This window comes from Balaenoptera physalus, assembly GCF_965194825.1.
Source record: "Balaenoptera physalus genome assembly, chromosome: 18".
Classification (NCBI taxonomy): Eukaryota; Metazoa; Chordata; class Mammalia; order Artiodactyla; family Balaenopteridae; genus Balaenoptera; species Balaenoptera physalus.
This window is the reverse complement of record NC_138899.1, coordinates 5,050,554-5,068,428: the sequence shown is the minus strand read 5'-3', so window position 1 is coordinate 5,068,428 and position 17,875 is coordinate 5,050,554. Positions and strand designations below refer to the sequence as shown.

The window sequence follows — 17,875 nt, the reverse complement described above, 5'->3', positions numbered from 1 at the left end:
TCTCCTTAAGCAAGACCTTCCAAAATGCTTAATCTAAGGTAAATAATATTTCAGTATACTCAGGTGGAGAACCAAAATTCCTGAAAGCTTTCTTGGGCAAGGAAAAGGTCAGCAAAAATAGCCAAAATAAAATGGCAAACCAGATAAGATTATCACACAACAGACCTAAGAGCTGCCTGGTGGTGACGGTCAGACTCTGCAGAAATGTTGGGTCAACAAGCGAGCCATAAAGGAACCAGGGGTGTATGTAGTTTATTGGTCTCATGGAAACAAAATATTGATCAGACAGGTAGTGCCACTTGATAATCTTCAAACGCTTGTCAGATAATTGGTTACTGATTTGAAGAATACAGCAGATGATTTTTAAATAATTTCTTCGGTGTGAAAAAAATCATCATTTCAGTATACTGAGCCCTGAACAATGCGAAGAATTGCAAATTGCTAATTCAAGTGACTTTATGGTAGAGTCATAATTCCCTTTTAAGATAGAAACCTTTATCAGGAAGACGTTCAGTGTTGGGTCTTTTCTTTGCCTTTTGAAACTATAAAAACAGATGACGAGCAGGGCAATGTAAAGAGAGTTACATGTACACAAATGCCCCAGAGAACAGATATATTCACGTAGATTCATAGGATTTTTCCTGCAATTTTGCATTTATCATAAAAGAACGGGGAGTCTTGGGTTTTAACCATGGAGTAGATTCCACTCTACTTAGATTCCAGGCACAAATACACATTTTTCTGCAGATGTAACACTTTCTCAAAGGGAAATCCTTTTGAAGTCTAGGAAAAAAGCAGAGATCTGGGTGAATGGTTTTTCTCTGAGGACTGAGCTTACAGTCTGGCTCATTGAATAATATGGACCAGGTAAGGCATTTTCATAAAACCTGGGATCATGATGATTTTCAGCTTGCTTTTTAGAATAAAGAAAATCAACAATGGTATTTTCTGACATACAAAGACCATCCCTTTTCCCACCATTAATTATTTGTCTGATTTCAGAATCAATTCGGTATTTACCAGACATCAAAATACCTTAAGAAGGTCTCCTCTACTCCGTGTGTCTCTAACCCACTGGCAGTTTACTTTGTGTTCAGAATTTGCATAGAGCTGCCAACTGCATGATAAAAAGAAAAAGTGAAAGGAGTTTGTTTTTGCTTCTTTGGTTTCAATTAACATCTGCCATCTTCCTGACCTGAATTCTGACAACACAATTGCTATGAAATATTGGTCTGAACTTAAAACCAGAAATCCTGAGTGTAGGTTTCTGCCAAATAGGTGCTAGTTAGAACCAGCTGCCTGAAGCGGAACTACTAAATGCTTGAAGGTTGCCTCTGATCTGAGCCGGTCTCTGACAGAGCCCTTTAAAAGGAGAAACTGCCAGTGCAGATGCGGCTCCAGGATGGATGAAGATTTATCTATAGCCTGATCAATGTGTCATTTCTCTTCTTGTTTAATTTATCATTGGGGAGATCCCAAACTTAAACAGCAATAATGAACGATAGCTATATTTAGGAACTTAAAGCAATTATCTTGGGATTTAGACGGTGGTGGGAAAGTGTGTGCGTTTGAGGGTGTGAAAGGAAAGAAATGGGATATCAATAAATCCGAAGACTACAATCATGGAACACAGATTTGGGAAAGAGGCCTTAATTGTGGGTGTATGATGGAAATTGCAAGTCAAAACAGTCTCAAATCACTCCTCGACGTAATTGTGCCACAGGTGAACCTGAATCATCAAAAACAATCAAAAGTTTAACTAATAGAAAAAATTCTCTGTGGGTAGAATTGGCCATGGCCATCTCATTAAGCACACAGTTCTGTTTTTGACGTAATTAGTCATCTAATTACTCATCCAAAATTAGTTAGTGCATTCATATGCCTAATTAATTATAATTTCATTCAAACTGCCCTGTTGGTAATGCTTTTGTTCTCTGTTCCAACAAATCAAATTACAGAGGGACAGATTTGATTTGGAAATTGGTTTGGGTTGAGTCTCATCATAAACATATTCAAATATTAATGAATAAAACTGTGAGAGTATTAATTTCCATAATAAAGATAACTCACCCAAATGTTAAATATTTCCAAGGAACACCGGTTTCAAACATGAGAGCCATGAATCTCCTAGAGCCTCAGAGGGCTGAGGATGAAAGAGCAAAATCTGCGTTCAAATATGCCTGTTATTAAGGGTGGAACCCTGTGCACGTGGGAGTGAAAATCAGTGTGCAGCACAGAAAACCTGGGGGTGGAAGGCCGTTGGGTTTCTTATGAACAATACAGACTGTTCCCTGTTGTTGGTGCATTGTTCATGGTTAACCAGGAAAGATTATTCTAACAAGATAGTTTCTAAAAGTTGTTTGATAGTTAATCTACAACTTTAGTATTTTTCCTGGGAAAAATATTAAGCCGCTCTTTTTGGGGGGATGGACCGTGCACGAGTCACTACGCTAAGCGTTTTGAATTTTGACTCATTTAAACCTCAACTGGCCTTTGAGGAGGGTGCTGTTGTTGGCCTCATTTCACAGAAGAGGAAACTGAGGCACACAAAGATTAGATCATGTGCTTGAAGCCACCAAAGAGAAGCAATAAAAACAGAAAATCAACCATCGTGCAATCTTTTATGAGTTTTGTCCAGGAAACATCGTGGAAATAAAACACCTCTGACTATGAAGATTGATTATGAAGAATATTAATAAGGATTGGCTCTTTCTTCTCTTTCTTTTTTGGCCATACTTGTGATTTGCATCCACCTTCATGCTGGACCATGGAAAAGGTATCAGACAGACGCCCACTGCCTGCCTCAAAGTCTGTGTGTCCTAATGGGACAGTGTATGAGATCGGGATCTTATCTTTCAGAAAAATAAAGGATAATTATGGAGGCTCCCTGGTTTGAAGTAAATCTGAGTTCTAATAGGGAATGAGAAGATGAAATGAAGAAGAGAATGCTGGTTGCATTCAGCCAATTGCTGTCAGAAAGACAGGAGTGATGGGACCAACTTTGAGAATGCTTACCCAGTATCTGTTACTTACTGCTATCCTGACAAATTGTCCCAATTCCTGAAATACTGGGGTGCTTTAGTATGGCTTAAGGCTGGCCTTGAATTACCACCTCTACCTTAACCTTATAACTTACAACGTCTCTGGGATTTGTCAACACCATCCAAAGTAGTTTGTATGCAAGCGTTCGCTGCTTCATGACTTAGCTAAAAAGAATGCAAACATGTATGAAATATCTGTATTTCCATGCTGGTTGAATCATTGTGAGGGTAAATAAAAGGCAGCATGATCTAGTGGCCAGAGCACTCTAGGAGGCCTGACTTCTAGTCTCAGATTTGCTCCTAATTAGCAATGTGACATGGCAAGGCACTTAATTTCCCTGCACCTCTATTTCTCTTTTGTAAGATGAAGGGATTGATCTTTTCAGGTTTGAAAACATATGACATGAATGACCTGGCAAAAAAGATTTAACTTCAGTTGCTTTATGCACATAATAGTAATAAAAATAGAAATAATAATGAACACGTCATAATAATAATGAATAATAATAATGAGCAACAGGGATTGCTGCAGGGCAATAAGTGAAATGATGGTTTTGATAATATAAAATGACTTGATGAATGAAATGACTTTAATGTGTAAGCATAGAGTCACCTTTTTCCTTCCTCTTTCAAAATTAGCAGTTAAATCCATTCCCTGGATGCTTTATGCACAAGAGAAGACTGTTCATTTCTAACTATACTGTAAACTGTGTTAAAAAAAATCTACTTTTTAAAAAATGGGCCACTGACTCATCTTTGTATTATAGTTATAAAAGGAAAAATTTAAACTCCTCAAGGGAAAGAGACAAAGCAAGAGAATCCAATTACCTGGCTGAAACTGTACAAATATCAGTTCGCACACCCAGCCTCAGAACAATAGGTATTGTAATGAATTACCTTTTTCCATGAAAGGCCTCAGTTTCTATCCCCTGGTTTGCTATTTTCTCCTAAGGTTGCCATCCTGTCTGAGCTATAAAGACATGATGCATTGGTTTCCTTTCCTTGTCTCCACCTTTTGAATTTGGTACAAAAATTAAACCATTCATTTTCTTTTTTCTCAAGAGCTTTCTTGCCTTAATGAATGTTTTTTTGAGAAGGAAGGAAAGAAAAGAGTGAAGATGAAATATACAAAGAGACTAGAGAAAAGTCTTAAAGGGGACAAAAATGTGAGAGGGTAAAGGTGAGAAGGAGAGAGAGCCAAAGCAGAGAATCAGAAAATTAGAAGAGAAGGGAAGGGGTTACAACGCAGGGCTTTGTGCACGTGCTTCTTCATTTGTTAGTTTTCCACATCCCTCTCTTCCCCACTTTAACCTTCTCTTCCTTCTCTGCTTTGGCTTGTGGGCTTCAGAACTCAACCGAACTAGAAAGGCTCCTTGTCATTCTTCCCAGATCCTCTCTGAATGAGGAAATAAAATCAAGTCTATGCATAATTGCTCTGTGCTGTGCAAAAAGCATTTTCCTGAAGGGAGCTTTATACTGTATTCATTTCAGCTGCTAATGTGTGTATAATATGCCTTCATTCCTAATTATTTTGTCACCATTTTGTTAAGTGTCTAGGATCTACATTTGAACTAAGACACTTTACTTATCAAATTAACACAGCTTCATGGTTGATATGTTCAATTTCTCACCACTGGACTTTTTAATTTTCTTTCTTTTTTTTTTGTTAATTAACTGGCTCCTTTCTGGTCCTTTCCCCTAATCATACAAAGAGGTGAATAATACCCTTGTTTTACATTCATGAATACTTTCCATAAATACCCAGGCATTAAGGGTTGCTAAAGAGTGCCCTTTCCTGCAGCAATGTTTTCGTTGTAGTCTTTCTTCCTTGATTTCTAACCCATCAATGACATTTATTTATTCACAGGTTAGGATCTTCAGTTCAGTTGGAAACAGAAAAATTTTCATAGCTTTTTCAACAACTAGTTGCTTGAACTCAGCAGTCTCAGGTACAAAAGGAAAGGAACTTTGCATTAATGAAAAGAAAAGGGACATCTAAAATTCTAGCTGACATTAAACTATGAAAAGAAGAAAGATAGGTTATTTTTTTTAAGTTGTCAAACAGAAATGATAGAAATGAAGGAGTAATGGCAGAATGAAAGAGAAAGTAATTACAAGACCCAGAATAATTAATTTCTTAAATTCGCTATAGAGCTTATTCATTGTGAAGTCCTTTGCACAGTTTCTATCATGGATTAAGGGCCCTGAACACATTTGTTTCTACACAGGAGGATGGCAGTTTGCCTCCTGTGAGATTCAGTGCTGCCTCAGAGCAGATTCAGAGACAAAGTAACCATATTAATTCTCAAGTTTAGAAATTCATCTTGATGACACCAAACTGGCTGAGATGATCTGTGTGCACCACCATCTTGATAAACATCATTTCAGAAACAGCTTTATTGAGGTATAATTTACATACCATAAAATTTACCCTTTTAAGTGTATGATTCAATGAATTTTAGTAAATTGACAGAATTATGTGAACTTTACCATAATCCAGATTTAGAACATTTCCATCATCCCAAAAAGATCCTCTGTATTCATTTCCATTCAATATCCATTTCTGCCCCCTGGCCCAGGCATCACTAATCTTTCCTTATATATTTGCCTTTATAGACACTTCATGTAAACAGAAGCATGCAATGTGTGGTCTTTTGTGTCTGATTTCCAGCACTTACCCTCAACTTTACTGTTACAGCAGTTTTTCCAACAGGTTTGTTCTAAATTATGGTCCCTCCTACAGACAGTTTTGCCAGTTCTGCTCTATTGGGTGGTACCCTTCACTGGTTATAAAGATGAACAAGCACCACATCATGCTAAGGTGAAAAGGTAACTTTTTATTTTATTTTATTCTATAAATTTATTTATTTATTTATTTTTGGCTGCGTTGGGTCTTCGTTGCTGCGCGCGGGCTTTCTCTAGTTGCGGCGAGCGGGGGCTACTCTTCATTGCAGTGCGCAGGCTTCTCATTGTGGTGGCTTCTCTTGTTGTGGAGCATGGGCTCTAGGCACGCGGGCTTCAGTAGTTGTGGCACATGGGCTCAGTAGTTGTGGCTCGCAGGCTCTAGAGCACAGGCTCAGTAGTTGTGGCGTACGGCCTTAGTTGCTCCATGTCATACGGGATCTTCCTGGACCAGGGCTCGAACCCGTGTCCCCTGCATTGGCAGACGGATTCTTAACCACTGTGCCACCAGGGAAGTCCGAGGTAACTTTTTAAATGATTAAAAGAATATTACCAAGAGTGGGAAGTGAGAACAAGCACAACTACAAGAATGGGTTGGGTGTATGTATAAAATATTTATTTGGAAGGAAAAAAATGGCAGCATTTAGTGTACATTTAGTGTATTAGCATTTTAAAAAACTGCAGAGATGAACATTGATACATGTGACTTTTTCTGAAGACATTTTTAATAGTGTATTATTTTTAATTTTTAAAATAAAATTACCAGCAATTTTTCCAAAGTATTATTTTATAGTTACTGAATTTAAAATTGGCTCTTCTTTGTAGATGATGTTTGATTTTGTTTTTTTAAACAAAGTTTTCATTTATTGAGGGATTTGACTGCTCAATATCATAGCATACTGTAGTATTTTTACAGATTCAGAATTCTTTCTGGGGGAACATCCTGACTGAAATTCAGTGGAAACACATCTACGGTATTGAAATAAATGTACAAAATATTGGGACCTGCCATTCAAATGAGGTGGGGATACAGCCAGTGATAGCCGAGCCATATTGGAGCCCAAAGTGAAAGGTAAAGTTTGTGCCCTTGTATCCATGAAAGGTAAAGTATGTGCCCTTGTATTCATGCTTTTATTATTTTTAAAATAAATTTTATTTTTAAAAATAGTTTTAGTATTACAGGAAAATTAAAAAGATAGTCCAAAGAGTTCCCATATACCTCCTTACCCAGTTTCCCCTGTTATTCATATGTTAGTATGGTACATTTGTTACAATTAATAAACCTGTCTTGGTACATTATTACTAACTAAAGTCCATAGCTTATTCAGATCGCCCTAGTTTTAACCGAATGTTTTCTTTCTAGTCCAGGATCCTGTCCAGGATGCCACATAACACTTCATCCTCATGTACCCTTAGGCTCCTCTTGGCTGTGATAGTTTCTTAGACTTGTTTTTGGTGCCCTTGACAGTCTTCAGAAGGACTGGTCAAATATTTTGTAGGACTCCCCTCTGTTGGAATTTGTCTAGTAGTTTATTCCCAGGATTTGACTGGGATAATGTGTTTTAGGGAGGAAGACCACAGAGGTAAAGTCCCGTTCTTGTATCATATCAAACGTACATGCTGGCAACATGAATTATCACTGTTGATGCCAACCTTGACACATGACTGACGTCGGGTCTGTCAGGTTTCTCCACTGGAAAGTTACTTTTCTCCCTATTTCCATACCGTCCTTTTTTGAGAGAAGTCACTCTTCACAGCCCATATTTAAGCAGAGGGAGGTTATGCTACACCTCCTTGAGGGTAGAATATCCACATAAATTATTTGGATATTTGTCTATTCTCCCTTATTTATTTATTCACTTATTTATTTTGTCATTTATTTATATTAGTATGAGCTCACAGCTGTTTGGATGGGTTACTTTGGGTTATGTCCCAATCTATGTTGTTGTTCAAATTGTTGTAGTTTGGGCCATTGAGAGCTCCTCTTTTTGGCTCCTGTGTCCCTCTGGCACCCCCATCAATGTAGGGTCTGGGGATTTTTTGCACTTTTTTGTTTTCTGGCACCACCAGACGCTATAGGCACATCATGTATATTTTCTGCCCCTGTCATAAATTCAGCCAGTTCTCCTGGGAGCCTTCCCTGATTGCTTTTCCTAGACAATGGTATTAGAAACCAAGATCTGGGCATTAGATGTGCTTGTTGCTTCTGGAGTGTCATTGCTTCTAGTTTCTTCAACTGTCAGAACAAGGAAATATATGTATGCCCCTGATATTTTGAAATGAGAAAACACACTTTTTATAGGAGCTGAGATAGCTGGTAATTGGAAAATAAATTCTTCTACATGAATAACATACTCATTTCTGATTTGTTTTCATATTAAAATATGTGAACATTTCAGATTAAATATTTGCCAGGTAATTCCATTTAGGATACTTTCATTCAACAGATATTTTCACAACATTCTTTTGAACGTTTTTTAGGGGAATTAAACTTAGATGCTGCAAATTTATAGCCCTTCTCAGTTTAATTTGCTACAAAGTATTAATTTACTCAATTAAAAATAGGAGCTCTATCAAATAATATTTATGGTAAATCAACTTATTTCAAAATGTAATTATAGAATATCACATTTAAATCTTAAATACCTTTCTACTTCTCACCATTTAATGTGTTTGGTTCATCCCTTGCTGTTATAGAACAATGTACAATATCTTCCAATTCAGAAGCATTGTTTTGAATTATCATGATTTGCTAAAAGCTTCACAAGCTGACTTTTTTTGGGGGGGTTACTCGAGTTATCAAGTAATGTGATTAAAGATTTTCAAGTGATTTTGAACAAAATTGCAACCAAAATATTAAAGATCCTGTCACCAAAGTTCAATACCATTTTAGGTATTAAACTGGGATTCTTCAAGGCTCAAACATTTCAAAACCTGAATGATGATGTATAACAAATGAACTGCCATGCTGAAATATTTTTTGTATTCCCATTTTGGAGTCGTGCTTCTAAGGATGAATATAGAAAAATCATTATCATTCTATATTCAAACTATTGAACTTATTTGGATGCCAGTTATGAATTATGTGTACATTACAACCAAGTTCACAGATTTCTTAGTTTAATAAAAACATAGTCTTACCACAATGCTGTGCTTGACCAGAATTTATATAGTGTTATCACTAAAAACAAACAAACCAAAAAACAACAAAAATACATTATCTTATCTTCAATGTTGAGCTTTTTATTGGATTATGTAATAGCATTTGCAATCATGTTCCACCCTTGACTGAATTAATTGCCAAAAGTCTTACTTTGATTCTGTGAACTGGATGAAAACTTGGAACTCTTATTGAGATGAACTCCTTTTCCCTCTGCAACTTCTGATGGCACTAACATGAAACTGGAACCATTTAACTCTTTGACACCTTCTTCTGCCAATGGAGCCAACGCATGAACCTGCTTCTCTTTTTGTAGGTGCAAACAGAAACCTGGACTTAAAAAGAAATGAGTGAAATTAACTGAAACAGGGGTCCCTGATCTAAATGAAACATACTTCACTGAATAATATAAAACGGACCTTTTCTAAAGCCTTTAAATAATATTTGAGTCAAGCCTCAAAAATAAAAATAACTTGGGGAGTAGTTGTTGATGCTGGTCCAGGAGCTGTTGGTGGCATCATATTAGCCCCGCTCCTACCCCTTCTATGGATGGTAAACGTTGAAAAACAATCCAATCATGCAAGTGCATCATCAACTTTCTTGCAAAATGGAAACCCAGTACCTTATTTTCATTGAAAAAGAACTTTTGTTTTCAGTTTAGAGTTGCCCAAAGTATTTATTGAAAAATAAGAAACAGCATCATACAACAATAATAAATAGTTGTGTTTTTTTTGCCCTGTACATTGAAGAGGGCACAGAGTTCTCCCTATCTGCTTGATGTCATGACAGTTCAGCCCCTACCTCCTACTCATAGTTTCACATCATCTCATCTAGAATTTCTCACATTTCCCCTTGAGCCGATGCCTTGCAGCTCCATTGGTTTCATGCCTCACATAGCACAAGGCAGTGGTGGCTGTTTGGGGTTGGCAGGCTGATGCAGTAGTGCCAGATTCTTCCCTACTGCTCCGAAGACTGGAGGAGTTAGCTGACTAAATCCGCTGGGGTTTGAATCCACTTGTTTATAATGAATATCCTACATGCTCCCCTGAAAGGAAAGCCAAGATATACGGTCATCCTGGTGGTCTTATGCACGTGTTTCAGCCATGGAGAATCAGGACCAGGAGCTCCCACTCTTAGGCTCATGGACCACTGGGGACCTATGCATGGGTTTCAGGGAGGCCACAAGCCTCCTAAAATAGTGCACATAATGCTGCGATTGAGTGGTCCATAGCTTCCATCAAATTCTCAAAGAGGATAACTGCTATTAAGGAAAATTATTTGAAACTTGGAAATAAAGAAAAAAGGTGAGTGGCATGCCCTTTCTATATCATAGTGGGTTATTGTTCATCAAGCCCATCCAATGTTTATTTAACACATTTGACTTTGTTGTTTGGTCCTCTTTGATTACAGTGTAGGCACTATGAAGTTGCATGTTAACTACAGATTTCTGTTCAGTAGTAAAATCAACCCAAAAGATTTCTGTTTTATTGCCCTGTGGGTCATTAATCATTTCTGTACTTAACTTACCCATATCCCATTCTAATATTCTGCTTTTTTTCATGCATTTCCTGAGGATGTATTCAAACTCCTCTCCCTCAAATGTTTTTGAATCCAGCTTCACCATCTTCCTGGTTCCCTCACTAATCAATGAGTTGAATAAAATCCTTGAACATCTTCCTTCTATATGGGTACATGTAGATATATTTAACTTTCTGGAAATCATTCGTTGACACTTCAAAGTATGAAGAACGTCTGATGCAGAGGGCCACGTGAGAGACAAGAGGGGTGAGCTTCTCCTGCAGCTGCTACCCCTGCCGTGGAGATTATCATGCAAGGATAAAGATGTGCCCTAATGTAAATGTGTAGGAAGGAAAGAAGGGAAACTGGCTTTTCTTCAAAAATCAGTGACAAGCAAGAGCCACTGTGCACGGTCGGGCTGGCTGTGCAGCTCACGATTCCTGGGGTCCTTGGATGACTCAGCCTACAAGATCCTCTGTTGTGAAACCAAGTCACAGCTGCAAGAGCCTGTGCTCAGGAGGGAAGTTTTTAAGGATGGGCCCAACAAACAACACTTCTTTCCATATCCAAAGCATGTCTACAGGCAGAAGCACACACTTCAGGGCTGGCAGATCAATCCCAGTGGAGAGGGAAGTGCAGTAAAATCCACGGTGGGCTCAGAGCTTCACTCATTTATAACTTTATCTGCTCACACATGCATCAACTCATTATAGCATTCAAAGGGCGTTTGTGAGTGCTTTCTCTTTTTTTTCATAAAATATTATGTAGTTTATTGTTTTTTAAATTTATTTTATATTGGAGCATAGTTGATTTAACAACGTTGTGTTAGTTTCAGTAAGTGCTTTCTTGGTGTCAGGTGACAGTCTGGGTTCTGGGGTTTCATGGCAGATATGGGTGGAGGGTAAAGCAATTAAAGAGACAACTAGAACACAGTAGACTTTCAGGGATATAATGGGGGCCAGGTGGGGAGGATCCCTACCCACATTCTGGAGGAGGCAAGAGCCCTGGTGATTCATCAGAAAGGATGAAGACATAGTTGGAGAACGTTTGAGGCCACATGAAAAGTACGTGAAAAGTACATGCAAAGAGCACAAGCGGGGCCTTGGTGGTGCTGGAAGAAGGTGGGAGTGGGAGGCACAGCATTTTAGAGAGATGGTGGGAGAAAGGATGCTGAACAGCAAGCAGGGCCACATCATAAAGAACCTTGAAAACCATCTTGAAGAGCTTTGTTTTGATATTTTCTAAATACCGCTGTTAGCTAGATAGCAGTGATTGTCACACGGTCTGGCAGCGCTGTAAGGAAGAACTTTGGGGTGTTGTGCTCCAAAAGAGAGAGAAACCTTCCTCCATCTACCTTCCCCTTCATACGTGAACTTCAGACTTGAATTGCGAACAGAGGCATGAACTCGACCCTCAAGGCTGGGCAATACCATCCACATCCCTGAAATAACTCTATGATGACAGAAACAGATATTGATCAAACCCCAGATTACTTTGAATGGGAAATAAGCCAGCACAGGAAATAATAACTTAAAGGAGAGAATAGAGATGGGCAGAAACCATGGACAACGTTTACCTGCTGAAGGGAAGGGAAGGGTATATGCAGGGTAAGATTTTTAAAACATATTTTGAAGAGTTTTAAAAAGCAATTTAAAAAACATTTTAACATTTTGAAATACCAAAGTTTTTCATTTGTTTCTAAGCAGCAGGAAACAAGTGATCACAAACTAATTTACCACAGGTATTGAGTTGCACTTGGTAATTGGCCAAAAATGGTGCTTTGCTTTAGAATATCTCTCCCCCAAAAAACAACCTTTATAAATATTCTCAATACAAACTTTTCAGGAACAAATCTACTTCAAAGAAATGTAGGAAAGTACCAGAGGCTAATTTATCACATGTGAAATTATACATGTGTAACTCTAAATGTGTTACTTTTATGACATTTTTTCAGACTATATTTTAGGGTCATTCTCTATATTTTTTTAAATTTTAGGTTGTTTAAAAAAATTTGGTACCATTTTTTTTTTTTTACCAGTTGGAAGGATTAATTGCAATTGATTTCTTTGAGCACTCTTTAGTGGTTAGGTCATCACTGAGACTTTTCTCAATATAAATCCCTTAGGCCTTTTAATCACAACATTTGTTATATTCTGCACACCCTAAGGAGAAATAATCTCCTTAACAGTGCCACCTCCATCCACCCAGCAGGCATTGTAAGCGAAGCGAAATGAAGAAGAAGACATTCTAGGTTTCCCTTAATTAATTCCCTAATCTACTGCTGTTTGTGTTGAGAAAAATCAATCACAACCCAGCTCTGGAAAACAAAAAAAAAGTTCAGTGTGGAATTTTGGTGAATTTAAAAACTGAGCTAATTACTGCAAGGACCTAAGACCATATTTATTTGAGAGTCGTAGATTTCTTTAGAGTCCTATCTGTTATCTGCACTGCTCAGCTATTTTGGTAGAGTGTTGAGGGCTATAGAAGCAAATCACTTTTACTAAGATTTTACAAGTAATTATTTACGTGCATACATGATACTGATGCCGAATCCGGCCTCTGTACACCGACTCCAAATTAAATCTCGGGGACAGAGTTTTGGATGAAGTAGAAAAGAATAGCTTTATTGCTTTCCCAGGCAAAGGGGGCCACAGTGGGCTAATGCCCTCAAAACTGTGTGTCCCAGCATGGAGGGGGTAGTGAGGAGCTTCATAGGAATGGTTCAAAGTGGGCGTGATCTGCTCGTGGACATTCTTCTGATTGGTTGGTGGTGAGGTAATTGGGAGTCGGCATCATCAACCTTCTGGTTCCAACCGGTCTGGGGTCTGCGTGCTTGTGGGCAGCCTGCCCTTGGCTTCTCCCACCTGGTAGGGGTTTCAGTGTCTGCAAAAAGCTCAAAGATATTGTTCTGTGTATCCCTTGAGGGGAACCAGGACCTTGCCCCCAAGCCTGCACTATTGTTTCCTGACGGTTCCTCTCTTGTCTCTGCATCCCCTCCCTTCCCTGATTAGCAACTGTTTGAACCTGCCTGTTGGAACTTGGAGAAGGTCAAGGAGGCTGAATGAAGCCGATTTCCTGCAAGCAGGGAACACAGAAAAACTTTTGTGCCCAGGAACCCCACAGGGTCCTGCTGGTCTCAATACATGATAGGAAATTTCCAAATTATATTGTGCTTTTTATATAAGCAGGATGGTGCTCTGAATTTTATCTATCAATATATATGTAAAAATAGACATAAATATATACAAACTTATGCATGGAGAGAGTGAGAGATGAACAGTGGAAACATTGAACTGTCTATTCAGAATTTTGCAGAGAAGCTAAGGAAAATAAATGCACTTTCAACTTTAAAACCTGCTAATTGATAAGTGAGAACATTCCTAGATTTTCTTCCCATGAAATAAAGCTTAGGTGAGAATGAGTGAGTGTTTCAGCCCCTGGCTAAGAATACTCTATTAAGGCTTTAGAGAAGAGAAGATAATAGAGCTTGTTTTAAAGATGGGCACAGTTTTTAGGAGTGGAGAAAAAGACGTTCCTCTATGGTTTGGGGGGTCGAGGGAAGAAATTTGAACCAAAGCAAATGAATAAAAAAGCCCGCTGTGAACCAGGATAGGAGAGTTACAAAGATCTGGCTTGGAGATGACACTGGAAAGGTGGTGTTGGTCCATAATAGAGGGCTAAGGAGTCTGTGCCCACTGCTAGAGCAGACAGGAAACATCTGGAAATTCTGTGCAAGGATGTGGCTGAGAGGTACCAGTCTAGCAGGAGTGTGGAAGATGCACTGAAATGTGGAAAGGCTTGTGCTAACTACTGCTGCACTTGAAGGCTTGAACGATGGTGATGGCAGTGGAGGGTAAAAGGGAAGTTGAGGTGACAGAGTCAGAGTGGAGGAAAACAGTAAAGAAGATGGAGCTTGAATGTCTGCCTTGTTGATCACTGTGTGTCTCCGTGCTAACACGGGGCCTGATACAGCGTAGAAAATCAGCAGGTGTGGACCGAGGAGCAAGGAAGGTGACACCAGGGTTTTGACCTTAGGCACCTGGAAAGGATAATTCTGTCATTAACAGGAAAGGAAGCTATGGGACACGAAGCTGGTTTGGGGTAAATATAATCATTTAAACAGATGGAATGGGATGTGAGGGTATTCTACCCAAGGAAAAATAGTCAGCAAGCAAGGCAGCTCGGGAGAGAAGTCTGATGCTGTCGATAACAGGATTTGGTGTCTTTCATACAAAGACAGTAAGTGCAGTCCCGAGACTGGATGATACAGTCAAGAAAGAGAAAACAGGAAGAACAAGTTCAGATTGAAATTTAATGCAACTACCATTTAAGTTCATCTGCACACCGGGATTTACACGATCTCATGTAATCAGCACCGTAATCTAGTGAGATGGGCACTAACACCTCACGCGAAGCGGAGGAGGAACCTGAGGATGAGAAAGGTAATGTGGCAGTTGAGGGTCACAGGGTTCGTGACGACCACGTGCAACTCTCTGTCCCTCAGGGCACAGCAGCCTCAGGGCCCAGGCCAAACGGGGAGATATTGGAAACTGACATGGAACCTACAATCGCCACTGAGAATTTCAAATGTAGTTTGGTTTGGCTGGCTGTGACCTGAAAAGCAAGTAAAAACTAGACCACGCTTTGTCCCTATTCTCACTGCTTGTTCATTTCGTGCTAAATTTTCCAGTTCTGCTAGGCACTTTCTGTGTATTTTCAGTCACCACTTTAGAGATCTCATATCACAGTTCAAGCAGGAGCCATTGAAACAACTTAGAAGGGAAAGTGTAAATCTTTTCCCAGAAAGAGACCTATTTATAATTTTCTTTCTTGAAAATATTTAAGGCTTATTTATGCTTTTGGATTCCTTTCTTCTGATGTGCATTTTTATATCACTCTTAGCAAATGGTATCAGATGCAAAACAATCCCTTTCTCCAGCTATCCCCAGGAGGAAAGCAAATAGATACTGAATCACACTTAACAGTTATCCACACCCTGGCCTTCTTAAGTCTTTTACTCATTACTATGATTTAACAATGAGGAAATGAGATAAACCCTAGTCCAAGCACATAGCAATGTGTGCACTAAGGTTAACAGAGCGGACTTATCAAGGTATCAAGTCCTCAAATGCAGAGTATCACAGAGAAGAATCTCTTAATTGTTCTTCCAAGGAGATGAGGGTCTGAAACCAAGAAGGAATCAGTGTTTTGGAGGAACCCGTGACTAGTTCAGGGACGGGGAGAATAAAGTTAAGCTCAAATCACAAATGTAGTGCAAGTACTGGGACTAGAGATTTATTTTTCTATCAAGTAGAATTTAGATCTGTTACATTTCTTATAATAGTTTATTGCACTGAGATACCAGTTTAACTCAGATCCAGAAACGTAGAGAGTAGGTTGGTTTTTTTCAAAATAATTACTTCATAATTTTTCTCACATCTTCTTTGTTCCCAGGTGATAAATGTATTTCTGGCAGAAACCTGTATTTCATCTTTGAATCTCCAATCGCCTGGCACAGAACTAGACAGACAGTAAGTGCTACAAAAGGTTTGTTGAGTGGATGCACGAATAAGGCAAATATCAAGGTAAAATTCCAAGAATGTGAAGCCAGATGACCTTAAAGCCTCATTTACTGTCTATACTTCCTAAAGGTTATCTTCCATCCTAAGACAAAGCTCTCGTGGTCTGTGCTCCTGCTTTTCTCTCCATCACTAGCCCCACCCCTACCACAACACACATAGAACAAAACCAAAAGAAGTTGAAAGATAAAGTTTATTAAGACACAGATTAAAAAGAGCCTGAAATTTGACTGAATTGATCAGCTGGATTAAATAAAATAGGCAAAATTGTAAAAACCGATACAACAGTGAAACAGCAACTTACTCTCTAGACTATAATTTTACTGCTTCCACCGTGTTGTAAAATGATGTTTCTCAAACTGTGACTGAGACCATCAATGGCTAAAGACATCAGGGTAAGGGTTGCAGTGGGCTTTTTAAAAAATTCACGGAATAGCAGTGAAGTGTGGTCAAGAGGTAAAAGGAGATTGGGAGTTTGGGATTGACATGTACACACTGCTGTATTTACAATAGATAACCGACAAGACCTACTGTATAGCACAAGGAACTCTGCTCAGTACTCTGGAATAACCTAAATGGGAAAAGAATTTGGAAAAGAATAGATACATGTATATGTAGAACTGAATCACTTTGCTGTACACCTGAAACTAACACAACACTGTTAATCAACTATGCTCCAATATAAAATAAAAATTTTTTAAAAAGAGGTAAAAGGGGGCTTCCCTGGTGGCGCAGAGGTTGAGAATCTGTCTGCCAATGCAGGGGACACGGGTTCGAGCCCTGGTCTGGGAAGATCCCACATGCCGCGGAGCAACTGGGCCCGTGAGCCACAACTACTGAGCCTGCGCGTCTGGAGTCTGTGCTCCGCAACAAGAGAGGCCGCGATAGTGAGAGGCCCGCGCACGGCGATGAAGAGTGGCCCCCGCTCGCCGCAACTAGAGAAAGCCCTCACACAGAAACGAAGACCCAACACAGCCAAAAATAAATAAATAAATTTATTAAAAAAAAAAAAAAAAGAGGTAAAAGGAGAAAATTCATGAAACTTGATCCATTTCTATATTTGTAAGTGACTAGGTCATGATCACGTGATCCCTAGGTTTGAAAAACACGGATATGGAGGAATGCTAAAATAAATGATGCCTTTAGAGTTAGGAAACTTACATTTTTCTGGATAAAAGACACAGGAGTTTTCTGCCTGATCATCTTCGGCAGACCACAGCTAAGCTCTGACAACTTACTAGCAGACCGATTCTGTGAAATCACTGACTTGGTGTGACAATTGGCATAGCCCCACCATATAAAAGTCACTGCCTTTCAGGTGGCATTTTTTTAAAATACTGTAAAACACCGCTAGTTGCAGGAAGGTCAGGCTGATTCAATCCTTTCGCAGAAAAGCCTGTTCTGTTAGAAGATCACATGAAAAGAAAAGCACCTTCATTCCATCCTCACCCCTTGGCTCTCGGCTGACAGGGAGAGGCTTAGTGCATCTGTTAAGTGCTTCACAGAATAACGTGGAAGTGACTGTGAGGGACACGCTGCTGGTTTGAATGCACATTATGGCTGGAATGGCTTAACAAGAATTTATTGACCTTTGCTGCCAAAAATGTTCATTCATTACCCTTCATTTTCTTAGAAGACCCATTTTAACGTAGCTTGCTATTAAATATGCTCTGTCTGCGTTTCCTTTATGATTTTGTTATGTATGTTAATAGTATTTAGTCGGTATACATGTACTTGTTCGTTCATTCATTCATTCACCTTCATTGAATTTTGACAATGTTCCATGTTCTGTGTTTAGATGCCAGGGAATAAGGAGGCCTGGTTTCTGCCTGTTAGGAATTTCGCAGTTCAGCGGGGAAGAAAGACGAGCGGATGAATCGTTACAGTAGAGTGTG

At 39.1% G+C, this 17,875-nt stretch overlaps 1 protein-coding gene across 2 annotated transcripts in view; it reads left to right on the top strand.

The window, feature by feature from the left end:
• Positions 1 to 17,875, top strand: part of LOC309647722 (uncharacterized protein) — a 356,212-nt gene that overhangs the window by 331,257 nt on the left and 7,080 nt on the right. For both annotated transcript variants that reach the window (XM_082435301.1, XM_082435300.1), the window contains exon 5: positions 1 to 17,875. This exon is cut by the window's left edge. The gene's annotated coding sequence lies outside the window, so the exon portion shown is untranslated.